General features: G+C 38.8%; 1 protein-coding gene across 7 annotated transcripts in view; it reads right to left on the reverse strand.

Moving 5' to 3' along the window:
* Window positions 1-22,844, reverse strand: part of ARHGEF33 (Rho guanine nucleotide exchange factor 33) — a 116,244-nt gene that overhangs the window by 87,249 nt on the left and 6,151 nt on the right. The window lies entirely within an intron of this gene.

Raw genomic sequence — 22,844 nt, forward strand, 5'->3', positions numbered from 1 at the left:
AGTGGAATTAAAACTTTTCATTCACACATTGAGGTCTGTAAAGCAAAACAATAAGTTGGCAAGGGTGGGAAGGTACAATAGATGAAAAGGCGTTGATCAACAGCTATACAGTTATAAATGAAGGATATAAACAAGCCAAGGCCATCTGCTATTTGGAATCTCGTATGTTTTCCATGTGGTATGAGAGTTAAGTCAAAGTAGGGCATTGTCCCTAGCTATATAAATGTCTTCCACAGCCGATAAAAGCATTACTGAGATGAAAACTTTCTTCTCTTTAGCAATTGTTCATTTATTTGTAAATGCATTCCATGATTAATATAATTAGTTCACAGAATGTTTGAGCCAAAAGACCCTAAGAACATGACTCCATCCAACTTCATTTATAGGTGAAGCAGCTGAAGCCTGGAAGGGGGAAGAGCCGTGACCTGCCCACAAAGCCACACCACTTTGAAAATTAGTGCTAATGTTATTTCAGTTCCTGTTTGAGGAAAAACATCCTGAAATACATAAAGCCATAATTTTATGGATAATCATTTCATGAGGATTTAGTTATCTAATCTACGACTAATTGAAAATAAACCCCAAATCCCTTCATATATTGGATAAAATGTAAACACATTTTCAGAGCTGGACATCATCAAGCTCACATATATCCACAGTCACTGACTTCAAGACATAATAAAAGGTACATAGTTAACAGAAGGTGAATTAGAATTTTTATTTTATTTATTTAATTACAAAAGTAAAAATAACTGCATTAGAGAAAATTTTGAAAATCTGGAGGGAAAAAAACAACTATAATGCCTCCATTTAAACAACCGTCATGGTAATTTGGTTGTATTGCCCACCAACCTTTTTTCTCTTGAATGTTTTATATGATTGCTAATGAAGCCTGCCTATAATTTTGTATCTACTTTTTCACCTACATCAAAGCATAAGGAATTTGCTTTCTTAAAAATTAGATTATCATTACTTATGTTATTTATATTGTGGCCATTTGAGCAGAGGTACGAGTATTCCTTGTACCCAATCAGTGCTAACTATCTGCTGTTTTCCTAACACTCTTTTCTTTATCCTCATATAATCACATACAAACATATTACAGAACATGAATATATGGGATGGGGCCGTCAGGGTAGGTTCATACTGTACCTCTGTGCACATTTGATTCTTGTCTCTCTCATTTAATAATACATTGTGGCAGTCTTTATTAGGTAATTGGTATAGATCTAACAGATTATTTTTAATGATTGCATAATATCAATGGTATGAATGATCTGTGCTAATCATTCTATACTGACGTACATTTCGTATCTTTCCATTATTTTGCCACTGCAAACAATGCCATAACAAGCAGCTTGGTACATAGAGCCTTACATATTGGTGATTTACCTATATGGGGTTTTAATAGGTATTATGAGGCTGCTTTTCAAAAAGACTATAATTATTTTCATTTCCTCCAGGAATAGAGCATGAATAACTTTTTCCTGCCAATAGTGGGTGTTAACACTTTGTAGTTTTTGCCAGTCAGATGGGTGACAAATTATATTTCATAGTTACTTTTACTGCTTGTTAGTGTTATTGAGCATCACTACATATACTTACTGGACATTTGCACTTGTTCTTCTGTGATTATTCTTCTGCTTTGCATATTTTTCTATTGGGTCATCTGCCTTTTCCTTATCTATTAGTAAGTGCTTTTATGTAATAGAGATTAAATCTTTATTTGTCCTATGAATGTTGAATATTTTCCTATCCTTTTTTTGTCTTTTGACATTGGAATGTCACTTTTGCTATTGGAATATTTTAAATTTATAAAGTCAAATAGATCTTTTTTCTTCATTGCTTCTATGTTTCTTGTGTTAATTCAAAAGCTCTCTGCAGCTCAAATTTGTTAATATATGTTTCCCTAAATTTTCTTTTAATTTTTAAGTGTTTAATTCATCTGGAATGTGTCTTTATATATAGTGTGGTGGAGTATTCAATTTCCTTATCAAGCCAAAATATAGTGTTTTAAAACTATTTGGTAGAACAAGCCAGCTATTAATCTTTTTTATAATTTGCTTTACTTGAAATTTATTTTTCCATATTAATAAATGAACACCACGATTCTTTTAGTCATTGACACAAAAACTATGATTCTCATGGAATTGCATTAGGTTTACATATTAATTTGGGAGCACTGACATTTTTCTTACATTGAATCTTGTCATCCAAGATTATATAATTCTTTTCATTTGTCTCGATCAGGTTTCATAGTTTCTTCTTAAAAATTGTATATTTTTCCTGTAAAATTTGCTCTTACATATTTTATATACTTTATTGCTATTGTGAATGGCACATTTACCACTTTCATTTCTAGCTGGGTTTTGTATTCTCTATTTTATTGTATATTTATTTTATATTCTGTGACCTTACTCAATTTCTTTATTAATTATGGAAGATTTTTTTAATTTTTTAAATTTTATTTTATTGATTTTGCTATTATAGTTTTCTCAATTTCCCCCCTCTGCTCCCATCATCCCAGCACCCTATACTCCATCAGGCAATCCCCATACCTTTGTTCATGTCCATGGGTCATGCATGTAAGTTCTTAGCTACTCCATTTCCTCTACTGTACTTTACACCCCCATGGCTACTCTGTAACTACCAACTTGTACCTCTTAACCCCCTCACCTCTTCACTCATTCCCCAACCCCTATCCCATTTGGCACTATCAAGTGCTCTCTATATCCATGATTCTGTCTCTGTTCTTGACTGCTTAGTTTATTTTTTAGATTCAATCATTGATAGATATGTATTTTTGCCATTTTATTGTTCATAGTTTTGATCTTATTCTTTTTCTTAAAAAGTCCCTTTAAGAGTTCATATAATAATGGCTTGGTAATGATGGACTCCTTTAGTTTTTTCTTGTCTGGGAAGCTCTTTATCTTCTATTGTAAATGATAGCTTTGCTGGGAAGAGCAATCTTGGCTGTAAGTTCCCACTTTTCATGACTTGAATTATTTTTCTAATCCCTTCTAGCAAAGTTTCTTTTGAGAAATCAGCTAACAGTCTTACGGGAACTCCATTGTAGGTAACTATCTGCTCTTCTCTTGCTGCTTTTAAGATTCTTTCCTTATCTTTAACCTTCGGTATTTTAATTATGATGTGTCTTAGAGTGGGCCTCTTTTCATTCATCTTGTTTGGGATTCTCTGTGCTTCCTGGACTTGCATCTCTATTTCCTTCATGAAATTAGGGAAGTTTTCTTTCATTGTTTTTTTTAATAGATTTCCAATTTCTCATTCTTTCTTTTCTCTTTCTGGCACCTCTATGATGCGAATGTTGGAATGTTTGAAGTTGTCCCAGAGACTGCTTATACTATACTCAATTTTTGAATTCTTTTTTATTCCTGTTTTTCTGATTGGTTGTTTTTTCTTCCTTATGTTCCAAATCATTGATTTGATTCTCAGCTTCATCCAGTCTACTGCTGTTTCTAGGTAAATTGTTCTTTATTTCAATTAGTATATCCTTTGTTTCTGACTAGATATTTTTTATGCTGTTGAGGTCCTCACTAAGTACCTTGAGCATCCATATAACGAGTGTTTTGAACTCTGCATTTCATATGTTGCTTATCTCCATTTTGTTTAGTTCTTTTTCTGGAGTTTTGATCTGTGCTTTCATTTGGGCCATGTTTCTTTGTCTGTTCATTATTTCAGCCTCCCTGTGTTTGTTTCTGTGTATTAGGTAGGGCTGCTCTGACTCTGTGTCTTCATTGTGTGGCCTGATGTAGTGGGTGTCCTGTAGGGTTCAGTGGCACATCTCCTCTATTACCCAAGCTGAGTACTCAAGATGTGCCCTTTGCAAAGGATGGGTTCACCCTCGTCTTGCAGTTGAGCCATGATTGTTTTTGGCAGGGCAATGGAAGGGATTTACCCTGGCCAGTCAGCTCAAGGACTGGCTATGTCCATTGACCACCAACCTCTGCCATCTGTGGAGGATCTTCTTTATAGGGACAGGGTGGTGGTGCTCCAGTGTGGTCTGTAGCTGTCCACTGGGTGTGATAGCTCTGGAGTTTCCTGGGTGGTGCAGGCCAAGGTTAGCCCCCAACCGTGTTCTGCCCTGGGCCACCCTACCTAAGCTGTAAAGTAATCTGAGATGGCTCCTACTTATGCCGGGCTTGCAGTTCCCAGATGAACTCAAAATTGTGAACCTAGGCTGGCTGCTGCTAGTGCCAGACCTGGGGCCACTTACAAAAACGTATGGGAGCTGGAGGCTCACTGAGGCTGGTTGTTGCTTGTTTGAGAGAATTTAGGAAGTGTGAAGCAAGAGCCAAGACCAGCTATTCTTATGGAAAAGCAGCTTGGGTGGGCCTGTAAGTTGGGTGGGACAAACCTCAGGGAATCTCCAGGGCAGGGCAAACAGTGTTAGCCAGGTTGATAGAGTCTGAGATATGGCACCTGCCTGCTGGCTCTGTGACACTGTGGGCATGGGTTCAGAAAAGGGACAATGGCCTCTTCCTGCCTTTCGGTCTGAGAGAAGGCTGTCCCCCAGTTCTCACCTTGATGCCAGACACTTCAGTTTCTCCCTGTGTGCTACTGGTGCCTTCTAAGCTGCTACTCCCATACTAGAGCTCAGAGGGGGTGAGTCTGAGTAAGTCCGGGTGTGACTTTGTTAAGATGAACTGCTTGGAACTCCAGAAGTTTCTTCCACCAACTCAATACCTGCTGACTTGTGCAGCCAGAAGTTATGGAGACTTATCTTCCTGGCACTGGAACTCTGGGCTGGGGCCTAATGTGGGGGCTGGGACTCCTCACTCCCGAGATATTCCTCCTGAATTTTTATCCACCACATGTGGATTTGGGACCAGCTGTTTCCACATCTCCACCCCTCCTACCAGTCTGGATGGATGTGGTTTCTTTAATTCCGTAGATGTTGGACTTCTATCCATCTTGATTTCTGAAAGTTCTGAGTGATGGATGTTCTATAGTTTAGTTGTAATTTTGATGTGGTTGTTCAAGGAGGTGAGCCATGTTTACCTACACCTCCGTCTTAACCAGAAGTCCAATGGAAGATTTTTTTTAAATGTTTTTTTTTAGTTAGTTTTCTAAGTAATGTTTACCTTATTTTCAAATATTTATACTGGGTATTTCCTTATCCTATCTTATTATATTTATTTGAGTTTCCAGAATAATGTTTTCTAATAATGGTGGCAATGGACATCATTATCTATTTTGTGATTTTAACATAAGTTATTTATAGTCATTTAAAATGATATTTGCTTTCTTTGGTAAATAATCTGCATCATACATAAGTAATTTCTTTTTAGTTATATTTTACTAAAATTTGTTATTAGGAATGGATACTATATTTTAACCCTTTCAGTAGTTGTTGGTAGAATTGCCTTTTTCTCTTTTAACTTTATTATTATAATGAATTATGCTGATTCCTTAATGTTGACTAAGCTTTATATTCCTGGAATATTTGCTTGGTCATAAGATATAATTCTTTTGATATACTGCTGGATTCTATTTGTTAATATTTAGACATGTTTTCATTTATATTCATAGTGATTTTGTTCTATGATGATTTCATTTTTTTTTGTTTTATTATTTTGTTTGTGGGAGCATTAGGTTATGGAAGCTTCTTAAAATAAATGAGAAAGTTTTCTACCTTTTTCTATAACCAGAAATTTTTCAATAAAATTGGAATTGCCAGTTCTTTAAAAGGTAACAGAGCATAGCTATGAAAACATTTGGTCCTGGTGCATTTTTAAAATGGTAGACTGATCTTTAAATTCTCTTCAGTTTCTTCAAAGGTAACTGGTCTGCTCAACATTTCTAATTAATCTTGTGATTTATATTTCCTAGGAAGCCATTTTTTCCCTTAGGTTTGTCAAACAAATCTGTTGATAGAGAATAAACATCTCTCCATGTGCTATGTAAGGAATGCTACCCAGGGAATTAATATTTATTGAACAGCTGCTAGGTACCAAGCACTATACTTCACATTTTATTTATATTGTTACATGTAATTGTAGCCTCATATTGACCCTGTTTAATATGTATCATTGTCCTAATTTAACAGATGAGAATATTGAGGCTTAGGGAAATGAAGCAATAATATTCCCAAGATCACGGGTAAGAAATGGCAGAGGGAGCCAAGAATTGGAACTCAGGTCTCTGTGATTTCAGAGCTGGTGCTTTTAACATTCCTGGCTTTCTGCAAATAGTTGCACAATTATTATATTTAATTAGTGAAAAATAGTTGTTTGAGGAAATGTGTCATTTTTTTCTTTTTCTCAACCGAGTATTGAATATTAGGATAGTTGTCTGGTTTTCATTATAATAAATGAATATAAAAAGAAATATAGCTTTTTCCCCTCATATTTAACACATTGTTTCCTTAGGCTAGGGTTTCAGAAGAGAATTACTTTTTTGAAGAATTTGACCACATTAATGAGTAATATATACTGAAAGGTATATTTCAAAAGGGAGAATAACAGAATTACAAGGAAACATAGTATTACTTTGTGAAAAGAACCTTATTACCTTATGAAATTCCCTGTGAGATTTAACTTCCTGTGGGAATCCCTCTCTCTCTGAGCCCAGTAATTCTTTCCTCTGCCCTTCATAGTCCTTCAGTCACTGCCTGCCTTTGAGTAAGGAACTGTCAGATGCTGCCACATTCCTCTCATCCAGTTAATGTGGCTTCTGTTCCTGCTCTGCCCTCTTCCTTTCTTTCCTTCACTACAGTAGCTGTGTGAGCCTCTAAAAAACACCCATCTGGGCCTGGGCAGGCCCTGGGGAAAATACTGTTACATTTTTAGAAAAAGTCTGTTAGTCTCTAAGCCATGGCTGGTCACTATAAGGAGCAATGGTTTTCCATCTGTACTCTTTGAAGCCCTGAGGCTTTTTGGGGCCTGCCTTGGGAGCAGAGAGAAGGCCACCATGCTGGTGGGATTCTAGGGCTCCCTCCCCATTCCCCTCAGCCAGAGAGTCTCTGTTCTTGTCTGTTTTCACAGCTTTTGGGGGAAGATTTCCTTTTAAACTCAGTTTCAGCTGCTTAAAAACAAATGTTCTAAGATAGAGAAAGAGGGATGTTGAAACATTAGCCTGAGAAGTTATAGCCAGATTTTTATATAATTAATTCAAACAGTAAAGTTAATAGATACCTAAAGAATACTGAAAACGTCCTGACCCTCCCCCACACTGACCCAGAATGTATACCCCACACACACATACACGCATAAGACCGCTGAAACCTAGGCTTGCCTATTACTTTCCAATTACTGCTGTAACAGAAAAGGAAAGTTGGGCACTTTGGGGAATTTAAATTAATTGGAAGCAGACTTGAGTTAATTTCCATTTCAGTGTCCTTTATTGAATGGGTCTTCAGTGCACATTTCTAATTTAGTAGAATGAGAACTTTTTATGTTAGGGGAAGGGTAATGAGGAAATATTTTCCCCTGAAACTAAAGTAATTCATCAGGACAAAGCCCACAAATGTTTTCACAGAGGAGAGTCTAATAATCCTTGTGATGTAGAAAAACGCTTTAAAAATTGTGAAAGGGCTTGTTACTTTCTATGCAGCCTAAAAGCAACACATATTTCAGGAAATAGAACATTTCATGACCTTGTTAGAGTTTTCCCAGTACTTCTGCACTTTACCTCACCTGGTCACTGCAGAATGTAGTGCAGTGAGCAGGGCGTGTTGCCGACCATTTTTATAGAAGGAAACTGCGGTTTGAACAACCCAGAGTTTCATAGGAAGTCGCTCCCAGTAAGGGCATTGTTTTTCTAATGTTCTAGTTTTTAAAATAATCTACTTCACACCCCAGGACTCCAAAGCACTATAACATAAGGAACCCCTTTTTTTGTCATTAAAATTATATCAATTCCTACATGGGTTCTGATACTATTTGAAAAAGACAGTGGATTGATAAAACGAGGAAAGTTCTGGCAAGTCTGATGACAGAGGGAGATTGAGAGAACGAGAAAGAACTCAAAATTGGACAAAAAAGAGAGATGTAACCACAGACTCACAGGCTATGAAACATTATTTTAAAAAATTCTATTTGTAACATTGCCAAATTCTATTTGTAACATTACAAATTCCATTTGTAAATTGTAAAATTGCAATTTATTGCAATTGTAATAATTGCAATAAAATTATTTATTAACATAAATAATTTTTTTAAAGCTAGATGAAATAGTCAATTTTTTAGGAAAACATGAATTGCTGAATTCTGTTTTAAAAACTGGAAAGTCAACTAGAATAACTACCTATAGAAGATATTGAAAGAAGGGTATCATATATCTAACCCCCAAATAAGAAATAACCCAGGATAATAAAATAAAAACTTTCTATCAATAACAATCACTGTGTTGTTATTTAATCCATACCACAGGATAGGGTATATGTAAATTTTACTAAATCCATTCTGTGAGGTTCTGACACCAAAGCTTGCTCTATGATAGCTTAAATAAATATTGACATATTCTAAATAAAATTATCAGAAAACAAAAATATAACACTGTAGCCAGTAGAGTTTTTCTAGATATAAAAATGGCTTGATACTTACAAAAATGACTTGATACTTACAGATCTATTAATATATTCATTAATCAACATAATCAGGAAAACAAAGAACACATTATGTGTCCAAGGAGATAATGACAAATTTCACAATACATAGGCAGCATGTATACAAGTGTTTAAAATAGGTATATCTCAATGATAATGTAACTTTTTATACCCACTTCCAAATAAATGTATAATCAAATCATCCTTGCATATATAACAATTTAAAAGTGGGAAAGACAATAAATTGAAGAAAAAAGATCTGTCTTTTGACTTCCAGTCATGATGGTAGCACAGACACAGCTCAACTCTTCACATAACCACATCAAAATTACAACTAAAATATAGAATATTAAAATATACAACCATCACTTCAAACTGTCAGCTATCGAGTTGAATGGAAGCCTACGACTATGGCATTAAAGAAACCACATTCATCCAGAATGGTAGATGGGGCTCAGACATGAAACAGGCTGGTCCCACACACACGTGTGGTAGATAAAAATTCAGGAGGGATGTCTTGGGAGTGAGGAGTCCCAGCCCCACACCAAGTCCATAACCCAGAGTTCCAGTGCCAGGAAGATAAGTCCCTACAGCTTCTGCCTGCAACAACCAGTGGGGACTGAGAGGAAGAAACTTCTGGAGCCCCAAGCAGTTCCTCTTAAACCACACATGGAGTCACCTACTCAGATTCACACCTTCTGAGCTCCAGCACTGGGATAGCAGCTTGAAAGGCACCAGTGGCATAAACGGAGAAACTGAAGTGTCTAGCGTCAAGGCGAGCGGAGGCCATTGTCCCTTTTTTAAACCCTCCAGCCACAGAGCCATGGAGCCACAGAGTCAGCAAGCTGGTGCCATATCTGAGATTCCATCAACCCGGCTAACACTGTTTGACCTGCCTTGGAGATCCCCAGAGACTCTGCCCCACCCAACTTATGGACCCATCCAAGCTGTTTTTCCATATGAATGGCTGGTTTTGGCTCTTGCTGTACAACTCCCTAAATCCTCTCAAAAAAGCAGCAGCTGGCCTCAGTGAGCCCCAAGCCTGGCACAAGCAGCAGCCAGCCTAGATTCACAGCTTGGCTTTGCCTGGGTATCTCCAAGCCCAGCACAAGTAGCAGCCATCTCATATAGCTCTATAGCTCAGGCAGGGTGGCCCCTGGCAAAATACAGGTTGGGCCTGACCTCAGCCTGACCCACCCAGGAAAACCCAAGGTCAGCACACCCAGTGGACAGCTACAGACCACATAAGAGCATCACCACCCTGCCCCTGCACAGTTGATTATCCATGGAGGGGAGAGTTGGTGATAAGTGGTCACAGCCAGTCCTTGCGTTGCTTGACCTGGGTAAATCCCTCCCATTGATCTGCCAACAGCAACCAAGGCTCAACTACAATAAGAGGGTGTACTCAGCCCACATGAAAGGTGCATGTCAAGTACCCATCTTGGGTGACAGGGAAGGCTGTACCACTGGTCCCTACAAGGCACCTACTACATTAGGCCACACAACAAAGACACAGTGTCAAAACAGCTCTCTCTAATACAGAGACACAAACACAAAGGCTGAAGAAATGAGCAGACAAAGAAACATGGCCCAAATAAAAGCACAGATCAAAACTCCAGAAAAAGAACTAAACAAAATGGAGATAAGCAACATATGAAATGCAGAGTTCAAAACACTCGTTATATGGATGCTCAAGGTACTTAGTGAGGACCTCAACAGCATAAAAAATATCCAGTCAGAAACAAAGGATATACTAATTGAAATAAAGAACAATTTACCTAGAAACAACAGTAGACTGGATGAAGCTGAGAATCAAATCAATGACTTGGAACATAAGGAAGAAAAAACAACCCATCAGAACAACAAAAAGAAAAAAGAATCCCCCCAAAATTGGCAGTATAAGGGAACTAAATGATAATGGAAAAATATAATAAAGATTGCATATTTAAAAAATAAACAACAAACAAAATTTAACAAAAAATGAGTATAGTATAAACAGTTTCTGGGACAACTTCAAGAGTTCCAACATTCCCATAATAGAGGTACCAGAAGGAGAAAAGAAAGAGCGAGAAGTTGGAAATCTATTTGAAAAAATAATGAAAGACAACTTCCCTAATTTGGTGAAGGAAATAGAGATGCAAGACCAGGAAGCACAGAAAATCCCCAACAAGATGAATGCAAAGAGACCCACTCCAAGACACATCATAATAAAAAGGCTGAAGTTTAAATATAAAGAGAGAATCTTTTTTTAATATATTTTATTGATTATGCTATTACAGTTGTCCCATTCCCCCCCCTTCACTCCCCTCCACCCTGCACACCCTCTCCCACCCATATCCCCCCCTTTAGTCATGTCCGTGTGTCATACTTATAAGTTCTTTAGCTTCTACATTTCCCATACTATTCTTACTCTCCCCCTATCTATTTTCAACCTACATCCTATGCTACTTATTCTCTGTACCTTTCCCCCCCTCTCCTCCTCCCACTCCCCTGTTGCTAACCCTCCATGAGATCTCCATTTCTGTGGTTCTGTTCCTGTTCTAGTTGTTTGCTTAGTTTCTTTTGGTTTTGCGTTAGGTGTGGTTGTTAGTAATTGTGAGTTTGCTGTCCTTTTACTATACATGTTTTTTCTGTATCTTCTTTTCTTAGATAAGTCCCTTTAACATTTCATAAAATAAGGGCTTGGTGATGATGAACTCCTTTAACTTGACCTTATCTGAGAAGCACTTTATCTGCCCTTCCATTCTAAATGAGAGCTTTGCTGGATAGAGCAATCTTGGATGTAGGTCCTTGTCCTTCATGACTTAGAATATTTAAAGAGAGAATCTTAAAAGCAGCAAGAGAAAAGGAGTTACCATATTTTTCTATGTATAATGTGTACTTTTTTGCTTCAATTTTTGAGGTAAAAATAAGGATGTGCATTATAAATGAGTAGTACTAATTCTGTATCTATAAAAATGTTTTTAATTCTTTTACTTATGCTTACACATTAAAAGTGTCCCTTTAGAAAGTAATAATGATATATGTATGCAAAATAATACCCTGGAATATGATTATCAGTTTTGTTTCTATAAATAAATAAATAAATAATTGGATTAAAAAATTAAAAGACTTTTTTCCTGAAAATTTGAGCCAAAAACTTGGGTGCACATTATGCATGGCAAAATACAGTAGTTACCTAAAGGAGAGTTCCCATATGACTCTCAGTTGATTTCTCAAAGGAAACTTTGCAGGCTTGGCAAGAAGTATTCAAAGTCATGAAAAGCAGGGACCCACAGCCAAATGATAAAAACCAGCAAAGCTATCATTTAGAATTAATGGGCAAATAAAGAGCTTGCCAGACAGGAAAAGGCTAAAGGAATTCATCATCACCAAACCATGATTACATGAAATGTTAAAGGGACTTATTTAAGAAAAAGAAGATCAAAACTATGAACCATAAAATGGCAAAAATATAGATCTATCAACAACTGAATCTAAAAAATATACTAAGCAAACAAGAAGAACAGAGACAGAATTATAGATATGGAGAGTGTTTGATGGTTGCCTGATGGGAGGGAGGTGTCAGGGAATGGGTGAGAGGTGAGGGGATTAAGAAGTACAAATAGGTGGTCACAGAATAGCCATGGGATGTAAAGTATGGTATAAGAAATGGAGTAGCCACAGAACTTACACACATGACCCACGGACATAACAGTGGTAGAGGGATTGCCAGAGTGAGTGGGCAGTGCTGGGTTGAAGGGGCAAAGGGGGAAAAATCAGGACAGTTGAAATAGCATAATCAATGAAATACTAATATTAAAATAAATTTAGAAACAAAAATTTAAAAATGTTTAAAAATAAGGTCTGTGCCACGAGACATCCCAAGCAAGTAGTCTTGTTTTTAAAATGGTCCTTGATCCTCACTCAGGTCAGCCTCTTCATTGATTTTTCCCATACATGGGTATTGCTAGAAAGTGGGTGGCCTCTGCCACTGAACCAACTCATAAGGCTACCATCCCATCCCATCCCATCCCATCCCATTCTTAGTTAATTAACTGCCTTAATGCTAATTCCCTCACCAGACTGTGAGCCACTCAGAGCAGAGAATGTTTTATTCATCTTTGTATACCCAGCTTCTAGCCACATTCTGGGTATGTGTTCAACAAATGTTGGTGAAAGTGAATGAACTGTCATCTGATAGACAGCGAGAAAAACACAATTTTCACCACATGTGACATAAGCAAAAAAGAATTAATGGGAAATATAGAAAGAGTTTAGTCTGGAGATGATTTTTGTTGGGGGACGGGGGAGGCAGAAACCATCCTATTTTATTGTATCACAGAAAGTTTCACTGGCAGAAATATGTCCCTGTGCCACCATTGGGCTTCAAGAGCAAGATAGCATGATTTCCTAAGGAATGTTTCCACACTGAATCTACTTACAACTGATGTGCCCCCGTGGCCAGCAACCTCAGAGTGCCCCGAGCCAGTGAGAGAAGGCAACACACAGAGAGTGAGCAATTCCCAGCTCTGGAGGAGCCACAGAGTTTCTTTATGTCAGCATGTGGAATAATGGAGATCCTCTGGCCTCCACACCCCTGCCACGTTAATTCTCTTGATTACCTAATGTATCTGTCAGAATAGAGTAATTTGGTTGAGTTACTATGTGTCAGCATCAGTCAGAAAATAAAGAAGGCCAGCATGCCATCACACACACACAAAAAAACCACCCAGTGGCTACAGATAATTATTTTAAATTTAAGAATCCCTCATTTAAGACAACAAAACGTATCGGAAGTTTCAGCCCGTATTACTTCCAGGGTCTCTTCTGACTTGCTTAATTGATTCACATACATGTGTCAGAACCTGATGTGAGTCTGAATGCTTTGCGAGCTAAGGGTCCAGTCAGGAAAATGTGCTCAATTTCTTTTCTTATCCTAGTTTGACCTGCTTCAATTTCAGCCTTTCAAATATATTCTCTCCCTGGGTTCATCTAAGTGGAAGTTAAGAGCCTCTCTGAGATACTGCATGCAAGAAAGAGATGGAGAGCACAGCGTTGCCCCAGTAAGAGGAAATACCTACTTCAAAGAAAATAAATAAATAAACCGTCACTCTATTTTTACTAGGTCAGTCCCGAGTGGAAGAAAGGGAAGACAGTGAAAGGCAAGAGGGGATCCCAAGAGAATTATGAAAGGAAAGAGCACTGAGCTCTAGATAAAGCTCCCTGAAGACCTAGGGTGACCCTGTTTGCAGAGGGGGTATATCAACGTGGTGAAACCTTAACTGGTGGTCAGGAGGAATTCCTCCTGCTGGAGCAGAGGCAGTTGCAGAACTCACAAGATCAGAATCACAAGGCTGAGTTAGTAGTATCGTGTGAAATAGATCAGCAGTCACCAAAGCCATTTTTAGGTGAGAGGGGAAACCAGGTTACTGCTGGCTCTCCTGGGAGAATTTTTTCATAGTTCAGATGAATCCAATTTGGATCTGCCGTTGGCACTTTCAGAACTGCTAGAAAGAAGAATCGAATAAAATCCAGTCTTTGGGATGACTATGATTTCTCATCACCTCCCAGTGAACAAAGACTCCAAGAGTTGGGAATCATAGACAAACCCTGCAAATCTGTAACCCTCAGTTAGAAGAACAGCCCACAGCCTGCACACCATTTACAGGGGTCAGCAATGTTCTCTTGCCAGTAAAAGGACAATTCTCCCTACAGAACTAGTCCACCCACAAGGCCACATCACATGTATTTGTACCTGAGGATCTCAGTCCCTGCAGGTCCCCTGCCTTAAGACCCTCTGCCCCGGCCAGGTTGTTCATTTGGTTGGAGCATTGTCCTGTACACCAAAAGATTGCAAGTTCTGTCCCTGGTCAGGGCACATACATAGGTTGTGTGTGTGATCCTCAGCCAGGGTATGTGGGGGAGGCAACTGATCAATGTTTCTCCCTCACATCAATGTTTCTCTCTTTCTTTCTCTCTCCCTCCCCACTCTCAAATCAGTAAACATATTCTCAAATGGGGATTTATTTACAAAAAACAAAAACCTCTGCCTTCTGTCTCATGCCTTTCACAAACCTGCCTTGGCCATTCTTTTCAACTGTCACTATTCCCACTAAGGATACTGTGACTTATAACCAGCTATTAGTAGCATTCAACAGCACAGTAACCTAGATATAAGAAATAGTCAACATTTTTATTAAATCAATGAAAAATGTAAATGCATCATTAGTTCTAATATTTCTTTTACAATTTCAGCCTATTTCATACATGCTCTCCCTAGCGCTAAGGCATACTGAAGCCAACCAGTGAGTAGTTTTTTACCACATCTGGTAAGTTTGGCACAAGAAGAAAAGTCCTAAAAATATTTCATAAAGAGACCAGAACACATTGGGGCTGGTTTTGCTAAAAAGCTATATGCTGATTCCTAAATCTTTTGTTGCACTATGTCTGTTTCCTTTTTGGAACAAGTTGGGACAAGAGTAAAGTAAATAAAGCCCTGGCTGGTGTGGCTCAGTGGATTGAGTACTGGCCTGTGAACCAAAGAGTTGCCAGTTCAAGTCCTAGTCAGGGCACATGCTTGGGTTTGGGGCCAGGTCCCCATTGTGGGGCATGCGAGAGGCAACCACACATTGATGTTTCTGTCCCTCTTTTTCTCTCTCTGTTCCCCTCTCTCCAAAAATCAATAAAACAAAATATTTTTTAAAAAGAATAAGTAAATAAAATGTAGAAGTGCTCCATCCTCCTGCCTCCAAACTGAATTACGTCTTTCCCCACCCCACATAGTTGGATAGCAGTCCTGTTCTTCAGAACCTTTAAAAGTATATATAACAGAACAACCTCCTTGAGATCTATTCCATGGCTGCTTAAGCATACTAGAAGGATATCATTCTGTGTAGATTTTGCCCATTTCATCTTGTTTTGATGTCACTGGAAAACGGTTCTCTTTCCTGAAGACAAGTCACTTGGCAAGCACTCGGCATTCTTCATAAGCTGTCTGTTTTACTTCTGATAATGCAGCCTGTGAACATTTTCATCAGGCTTCCTACTAAAGAACTATGTACAAATGCTCCCCAGAGAGTCAGGAAGGTAGGGCACCTGCGGACTGGCAGGGCAGGGGAATGGGAAGAACACTGGACTGAGACCCACCCTGACTTTTCACTCACTGCGGGGCTGTGGGAAAGCCAGGGACCCTCTCTCAGCTTTCATTCCCTCATCTCGGGTATGGAGGCTCTCAACACCTCTGCAACTCTAAAACGCTGAGGCTAAAACCTAGCAGGGTATCTCCAAATATCGATCAGTGACGTGGTGATATAGCAACCAATGGCCGCCATTCCCAGCCCTCCAGTCCCCGGAGCCTTCCATCACTGTCCTTTCATTCACAATAAAGAAAAAAATTTACAAACACTTTACCCAAACTGAAATTATGCTAAGCAGTTCACATTTCCTAATTCCTAGTTCTTCCATTATGCAGTTTTAGCTACTTTTTAGTATTCTGGTTTTTATTTTGAGGGGAAAAAATAAAATTGATTGTTCTCCTGATTTTTTGCCTGCTAAATGCATATCCCTGGTTGCCGTTATATTTCTTTCCAGTAAATATTTTCACTTGGCTGTTCCATTTTAATCACACTCAGCCCATTTTAATCACATCAGTGATTTTTACTCTATTTAAGCCCCCTCTTTAGATTTTCCTAGCTCTCTTACTAGCACCACCATAGACACAAGCTTAAAAGCTTAAAAGGATCTTCCCTCATCCTACAATCCACCATTAGTGAAACTCTTCTGGGTCTTACTTTATCAAGTTTCTTAAATTTCCTCCTTATCTTTTCCTTGCCACGTCTTCTATACTGCTACTATATCATTTTCCTTTAAATGTCACTTAGCTCCTACTTAAAAAACAAAACAAACAAAGACAAAAAACAAAAAACAAAGAAAACCTGAAAAGCTCTCTTCTTAAATACTCTAAGCCTCAAGGCCCTCTACAATACCCCAGACCTTCCTCTCCAGCTTTGTTCCAATATGCAGGAGGTATTCCAGCCTTCTAAGTCTCATCTATCACTTGCATTCCTGCCTTGTCTCTCACTCTCTCTGCTGCTTGGTCTCCTCTCCTCACCATACTCCAGTGGTTGAATCCTCACTCATTCCTCAAAGTCTAACTTAGGCCCATTCCTCTCTGGAACCGTCCCCCTTCAATCCAACAGGAAATTATCCCTTCTTTCTTGGAATATCTGTAGAACTCTCAATTGGAACCCAAACCACAGTTTTCCACTGTTATTTGTCTTACATAGATAATCTCATTTGCTACATAGGTTATAAACTTCTTAAGAAAAAAGGATATTTTACCCGCCTCATAGTATCTCTGGTGCTCATTCTATGTTCTTACAGAGTAGAAGTTCAATAAAAGTTGATTGACAAAGATGATAAACCTGCCAAACACTGTCCATGGTAACTGTTAACACATAATCCTCCTCTAATTATTAGGCATTAATTAATTATTAACAGTCAATTCACAGAGCCCACAGGGATAAATAGGAACTTGCTTAGGACAGGGAAGGAGCAGAAGTAGGGCAACTGGGTCCTGTGACTGTTAAGCCCACTCCCCATTTATTCTAGGGCATACACTACTTAACTTTTTTAAAAATATTTTTTATTTATTTTTAGAGAGGAGGAAGGAAGGGAGAAAGAGAAGGAGAGAAACATTGATGTACGAGAGAGACATTGGCAGGTTGCCTCTCGCATGCCCACAACTGGGGACCTGGCCTGCAACCCAGGCATGTGTCCTGACTGGGAATCAAACCTGCAATCTTTCAGTTTTCAGGCCAGCACTCAACCCAGTGAACCACTCCAGCCAGAGCATACTTTTTTAAATCATAAAATGGCAGGAGAACACATTTGGTTAGTTTAGAAGAGAAGAAAAAGCTCTATAGATATAAATATATATTCATTCCTGTATTTTTATTTAATAATTTATAAAAAGTTCATTGGACTTTCATTTTTGTGTAATATGTAATGGGCATATTAAAAATAAATAAATTAAATAGAGCCCAGAAGTTTTTAAAAATAATTAATTTAATGTTCTTTTACCTAAAAAGCTGATAATCAATAGTCAAGGATGTAGAGACTAAGAGAGGAAGAATTTGGCCATGGGAAATCCAGACCCTGGGAGAGTGGAACAGAGGGATTTAATGCTCTATCTCTGCCCTAAAGGGCGTGTCCAGAGTCACAGGGTCAGAAAATAGTATGACCTGCAATGGTTTAGCCTTGTTTTATATATACTAGGTCCTAATGTTTTAGATGTAGAGGGAAAGTCAGTCATTTTCTTCCTTCAGCCCCTTTGGAATACGCCTTAGAAACCTCACTCCTTGCCCACTTCTTTCCTTTTAACACCCCAGGACCTGCTTTTGGCCCCTAGTGTCTGCCAGTCAGCAGCTTGGGGATCCCTGCTCTGCCCTGCTCTCCATCCAAAACAATGTGATAGCTGGCATATGCAAGATGAAGGTAGAAAAAGAAAACCTTTGTAAGCTGCATTTCCTGCCTAGTTCTGAGTCTGTAACTTCTCCACACACATTCTTTAGCTCAGCTTCTTCCTCTAGCCTGTGGTTTATGAAGCTGAAGAGAGAAATACTGTACTGGTAAATGTGGATGCAAAGTTGACACGCAAAACAAATCCCTGCCTCTTAAAATCCTGTAAATTCAGTTATCATAACTTTAAATTCCCTGCTAGTAATAGCCATAATCCCACTGGCAAACATTAAATAAGTAAGTAGATACCATACATTGAAAAGTCATTAAAATATTAAATTAAAATGTTTGGAATTATAGAGCACCAAATAAATAGGTGTTGAATAAATGAGTGAAATTTATCATAGTTTGGAAAGACCAAATCGAGGCAAACCAAACCACACCCACCAGAACTACTACAATATAAACTGAAGATTCAGCCTATAATGGCAGAAAAAATCAGAACTGAAAGATTACACAGAGAGCAGCCAGCCAAACCATGTCAATTCACACATAAAGAGAATGAAGTTGAGAGGGTCAATGACTTAGGACTAAGTGATAAGCTCCTGTTTTAATGGAAATAATAAAATGGCTCATGACAGAGTCCCAATGTCTTGTATGGCTATGGTAAGTACAGAATTTGATAACACCATTTTGATTGCAGTGAGGTGGGCCTTGTGAATAAGTGGGAAAAAATGGCCGTAGGTCAGGCCCCTTTCCCAGCCACATCAGACTCATTGCCTGTCATCAACACTATAACTCAGCTCCTTTAGATCTTGAGAACATTTTTAACACACCTTCCTTTGTTGTCAGCTGACACTGGAGCTAGTTGGAAGTAACACTGAGAGCCAAGTGAGGTGCCCATAGGGCACAGGGAGGGAGCTTTGAAGTATGGAAGATCTAGGTTCAAACCCCAGCTCCATGATTTAAATAGTTGGTTGATCTTTGGAAAATCATTTAATTTCTCTTAAGAGTCTGATTAGCTCAGTTTCTGGTATGATTGTAAGTCTCTAGCAGTGATTATTAGTATACTTTACAATTTTGCCTAGGATGAAGCTAGACGCTCTACCCTAAAATCAATCAAGATAAAAGAAAAGGCAAACATTGGACCCTCTCAAGGAGTCTAGATTTGAAGGTCTTCAAACGTAGGAATTATACATAAATTTCTTTGGTCTGAAGCGGCCTAGCTCAGAGGTGAGGGCAGCGCAGGTGCCTGTGCCCACTGCAGGAGTCCTGATGGAGAACTTGCATCCATAGAAGATGTCCGCCCAGCTATGGGGAGAGAGGCAGCCCCCAGCAATCAACTGGTCGGCAATCTCAGGCCTGAAAATGGGCTTAGAGCTCGAATAAAGAGGTGCACATGCACCCATCTATCAGAGGTACTGAAAGAGCCCCAGAAATGTGACAGCAAGGAAACTATACTTGTGAGGACTATATCAGAAAATTCACTTGAATGACTGCTAGATTTTTAGCCTGTCTCGTGTCTCTTGATCCAGCTCTACATATGGGACCTTAATTTTCTGTCTCAGGCTCTCCTTCTCACTCTTTCCAGCTTATCAGCTCTGCAAATCTCTACCTCACTGTATCTTCTGAGGCTACTCTTTTCCTGAACCCTAGAAAGGCTGCCTCAGTGGCAGTCCCCATGTGTCCCTGTAGAAAGTTAGACATTAGCTGATACAATTTTGTTGCTTGTGACAGCTAATGGCTGGACTAGCTGAACCTAATTTGTTATCCTATTTCATAGTAGTCCAAATAAATTACTTATAAACTACTACAAACTACTTCATAATAGTTAGTGTATATGATGTAGACATGTAGATGATCACAGCTCATGCATTTCAGCAAACACTTGCCTCTCTACATTCGTTCCTCCCATCCTCTATGACTCAAATGTCTTTCTGTACCTAAGGAAATATTTCTCATCCTTCGAGGCTCAGTTCAAGTACCTTCTTCTTTAAGAAGTTTTCCCTGATTCTCCAAGGCATTATGCGTCAACCCCTTTCCTACCCACATTCTCATACCATACTAGTATCTTTCCCTGCTGGGAATTAGAGGCATGGAAACATTGCACATTTTTTGCAGTGGACACTCAATACAAATTTGAGTTGAATTTAACCAAATTCCAAAGGGTGTTTCTGGTTAATGATTTCTTTCCCTAAAGAAATCAATAGGGTGGAATTGTAAAAGCATACAAGCTTTCAATAGTAAGAGGACCAAGTTCTGAGGATCTAATCTATAACATGGTGACAGGTTGATAAGACCGCATTGTATAACTGAAATTTGTTAAGAGAGTAGAACTTAAATGTTCTCACAAAATAGAAAAGAAAGAAAGAAAAAGTAAATATGTGAGGTAATGGATGTGTTAATTAACTCGATGTGTGCGTGAGCGGGTCCTTTCACAATGTATATCAAGTCATCACATTGCACGCTTTAAATATCTTACAATTTTATATGTGAATTGTACTTCAATAAATGGGGGGAGGAAACAACGTAGAACTTTCTTTATTCATATTAATAGCAAGAAGACACATTTTTAAAAAATTAATGAGCTAGAAAAGGCAAACAGGAAAAAGCAATGCTATTTCACCTGAATTGTAAATTTCGTTTAACAAAAGTTCACTATCTAAATATGTAGACTGAGAAACCTTTTGGACCACTACTCTTTGGCAAAGACCAAATGTTTCTTTGTATTAAAAAAATTATAATACATCATACAAAATTATATATTGTCTTCAAGCCTTTATAGCATGTGATAAGTAAAATTTTAAATGAGTAGTAAATATTATCAAGTAAAATGTCTTTGAGGCTTTATAGTCTTGCCTCAGCTCTGAAGCCTCTGCCAAGGACTAGGCGAGGCTAATAGTGGGTTTTTAGTTGGTATATAGGTTAAGGACAGCCAGCTAGAAATTTACCATCTATGACATTATTTGTATGCCTTGCTTTAAACTACAGTACTTTAAAACCTAATCTACACAAATAATTATAAAAGCAGCACATGCTCAGTGTAGAAATATTGAGAACCTGACATATTCCCCCTCCTTCTCCTTCCTACTCTCCGCAGGTAGAAGGGTCACTGGGAAACCACATGACCCACCAGGAGTTACTGGAGGGCAGCAGAGGAGCAGAAGGTGTGGCAGACCAGAAGTGGATGATAGCCCCATGTGACTGACACAAGCCTGATTACCCATAGCGCACTGCATGAGGCGACAGGTGTGCTGCCCGAATTTTGAGCTTCATCTTACAAAGACAGTTTCAGAGCTCTATTCTCCCAATCTCCTTTGTAAAAGCAGTGATCTTCCAACAAATCCCATCTGATTTTTAGCAATATAGCTTTTTAATGACATAATTTGTCACTGATCCTCCAACAAATCTGAATCAAATCATCTTATCTCTCTTCTGTTTCTTATTCTGTCATCCATAGCATCAGTCCCACAACCACTTAGTTAGCCATGCATTAACTATAGACTTCTTTCCTGCCTATGTAAATCTAGATGAGACTTCTTCAGTGACTCCTACAGTTCAAACATCCCACCAACACGACAGACCTCTGCCTCCATGATCTGGCCTCCAGTTAGTTCTGCAAACTCATCAGCAGCCCCGCTTATACACACACTAGGCTCCCATCACGCAGAAAGGCCTGTGCTTCCCTGCCCGTTATAGCCTCTGGGCGTCATAAATGTTGTTCCTCGGTGGACATCCTTCCCCTGCCCTGAACTCAAACTTCATGTCCTTCAAGACTAAAACTAAAAGTCCTTCAAGATTCTATGTAAGTCTATTGGTGGGATTGCGGACTGGTATAACCACTATGGAAAACAGTATGGAATTTTCTCAGAAAACTAAAAATGGATCTGCCTTTTGACCCAGCAATTCCACTGCTAGGATTATATCCTAAGAACCCTGAAACACCAACTCAAAAGAACCTATGCACCCCAATGTTCATAGCAGCACAGTTTACAATAGCTAAGTGCCAGAAGCAACCTAAGTGCCCATCAGTAAATGAGTGGATCAAAAAACTATGGTACATTTACACAATGGAATTCTATGCAGCAAAAAGAAAGAAGGAGCTCCTACCCTTTGTGACAGCATGGATGGAACTGGAAAGCATTGTGCTAAGCAAAATAAGCCAGGTGTGAAGGGCAAATACCATATGACCTCACCTTTAACAGAAACCTAATCAACAAAACAAATGAACAAGCAAAATATAAGCAAAGACACTGAAATTGAGAACAGGCTGACAGTGACCAGAGGAGAGAGGGGAGGGAATTTCAGGGGAAAAGGGGAAGGGTTTACAGGAATAAGTATAAAGGACCACGGACAAAAATTACGGGGGCGGGGTGGAAATGGGAGGGAGGTGGGGAGGGCTGGGAGATGGGCTGGGATGGGGGTAAAAGGCAGAAAACTGTACTTGAACAACAATTAAAATTTAAAAAATGGACCAAAAAAAAAGATTCCTTGCAAGTGTCACTCTGCCCTGTCTTTCTTGACATGTCTCAGTAAAGTCCTTGCTCTTCTGTGCTGCCATAGTATCTTGTCCACATTTCCATTTTAGTATTTATGATAAATTATTAACTTAAAATTCTTCTAACAGAGCGGGGGTCCATATTGTCTCACAGTGTCTAGGTATCCCCTGAATTACAGACAAAATTTTATGTAAGTTCATTTTCTTCTAGGCAAAAGGTTGCAGAGCTCGCATCAGACTCTCAAAGGAGCCCATACACACTCTCAAAACCAAGAACCACTGCACTGGGTTATGAATCCCTAGAAAAGCATAGTGAGTTCTCTTCTTCTTTCAGTCTCT

The sequence above is a fragment of the Phyllostomus hastatus genome, unplaced genomic scaffold (assembly GCF_019186645.2).
Source record: "Phyllostomus hastatus isolate PE091 unplaced genomic scaffold, TTU_PhHast_1.1 phas_scaffold_78, whole genome shotgun sequence".
NCBI lineage: Eukaryota > Metazoa > Chordata > Mammalia > Chiroptera > Phyllostomidae > Phyllostomus > Phyllostomus hastatus.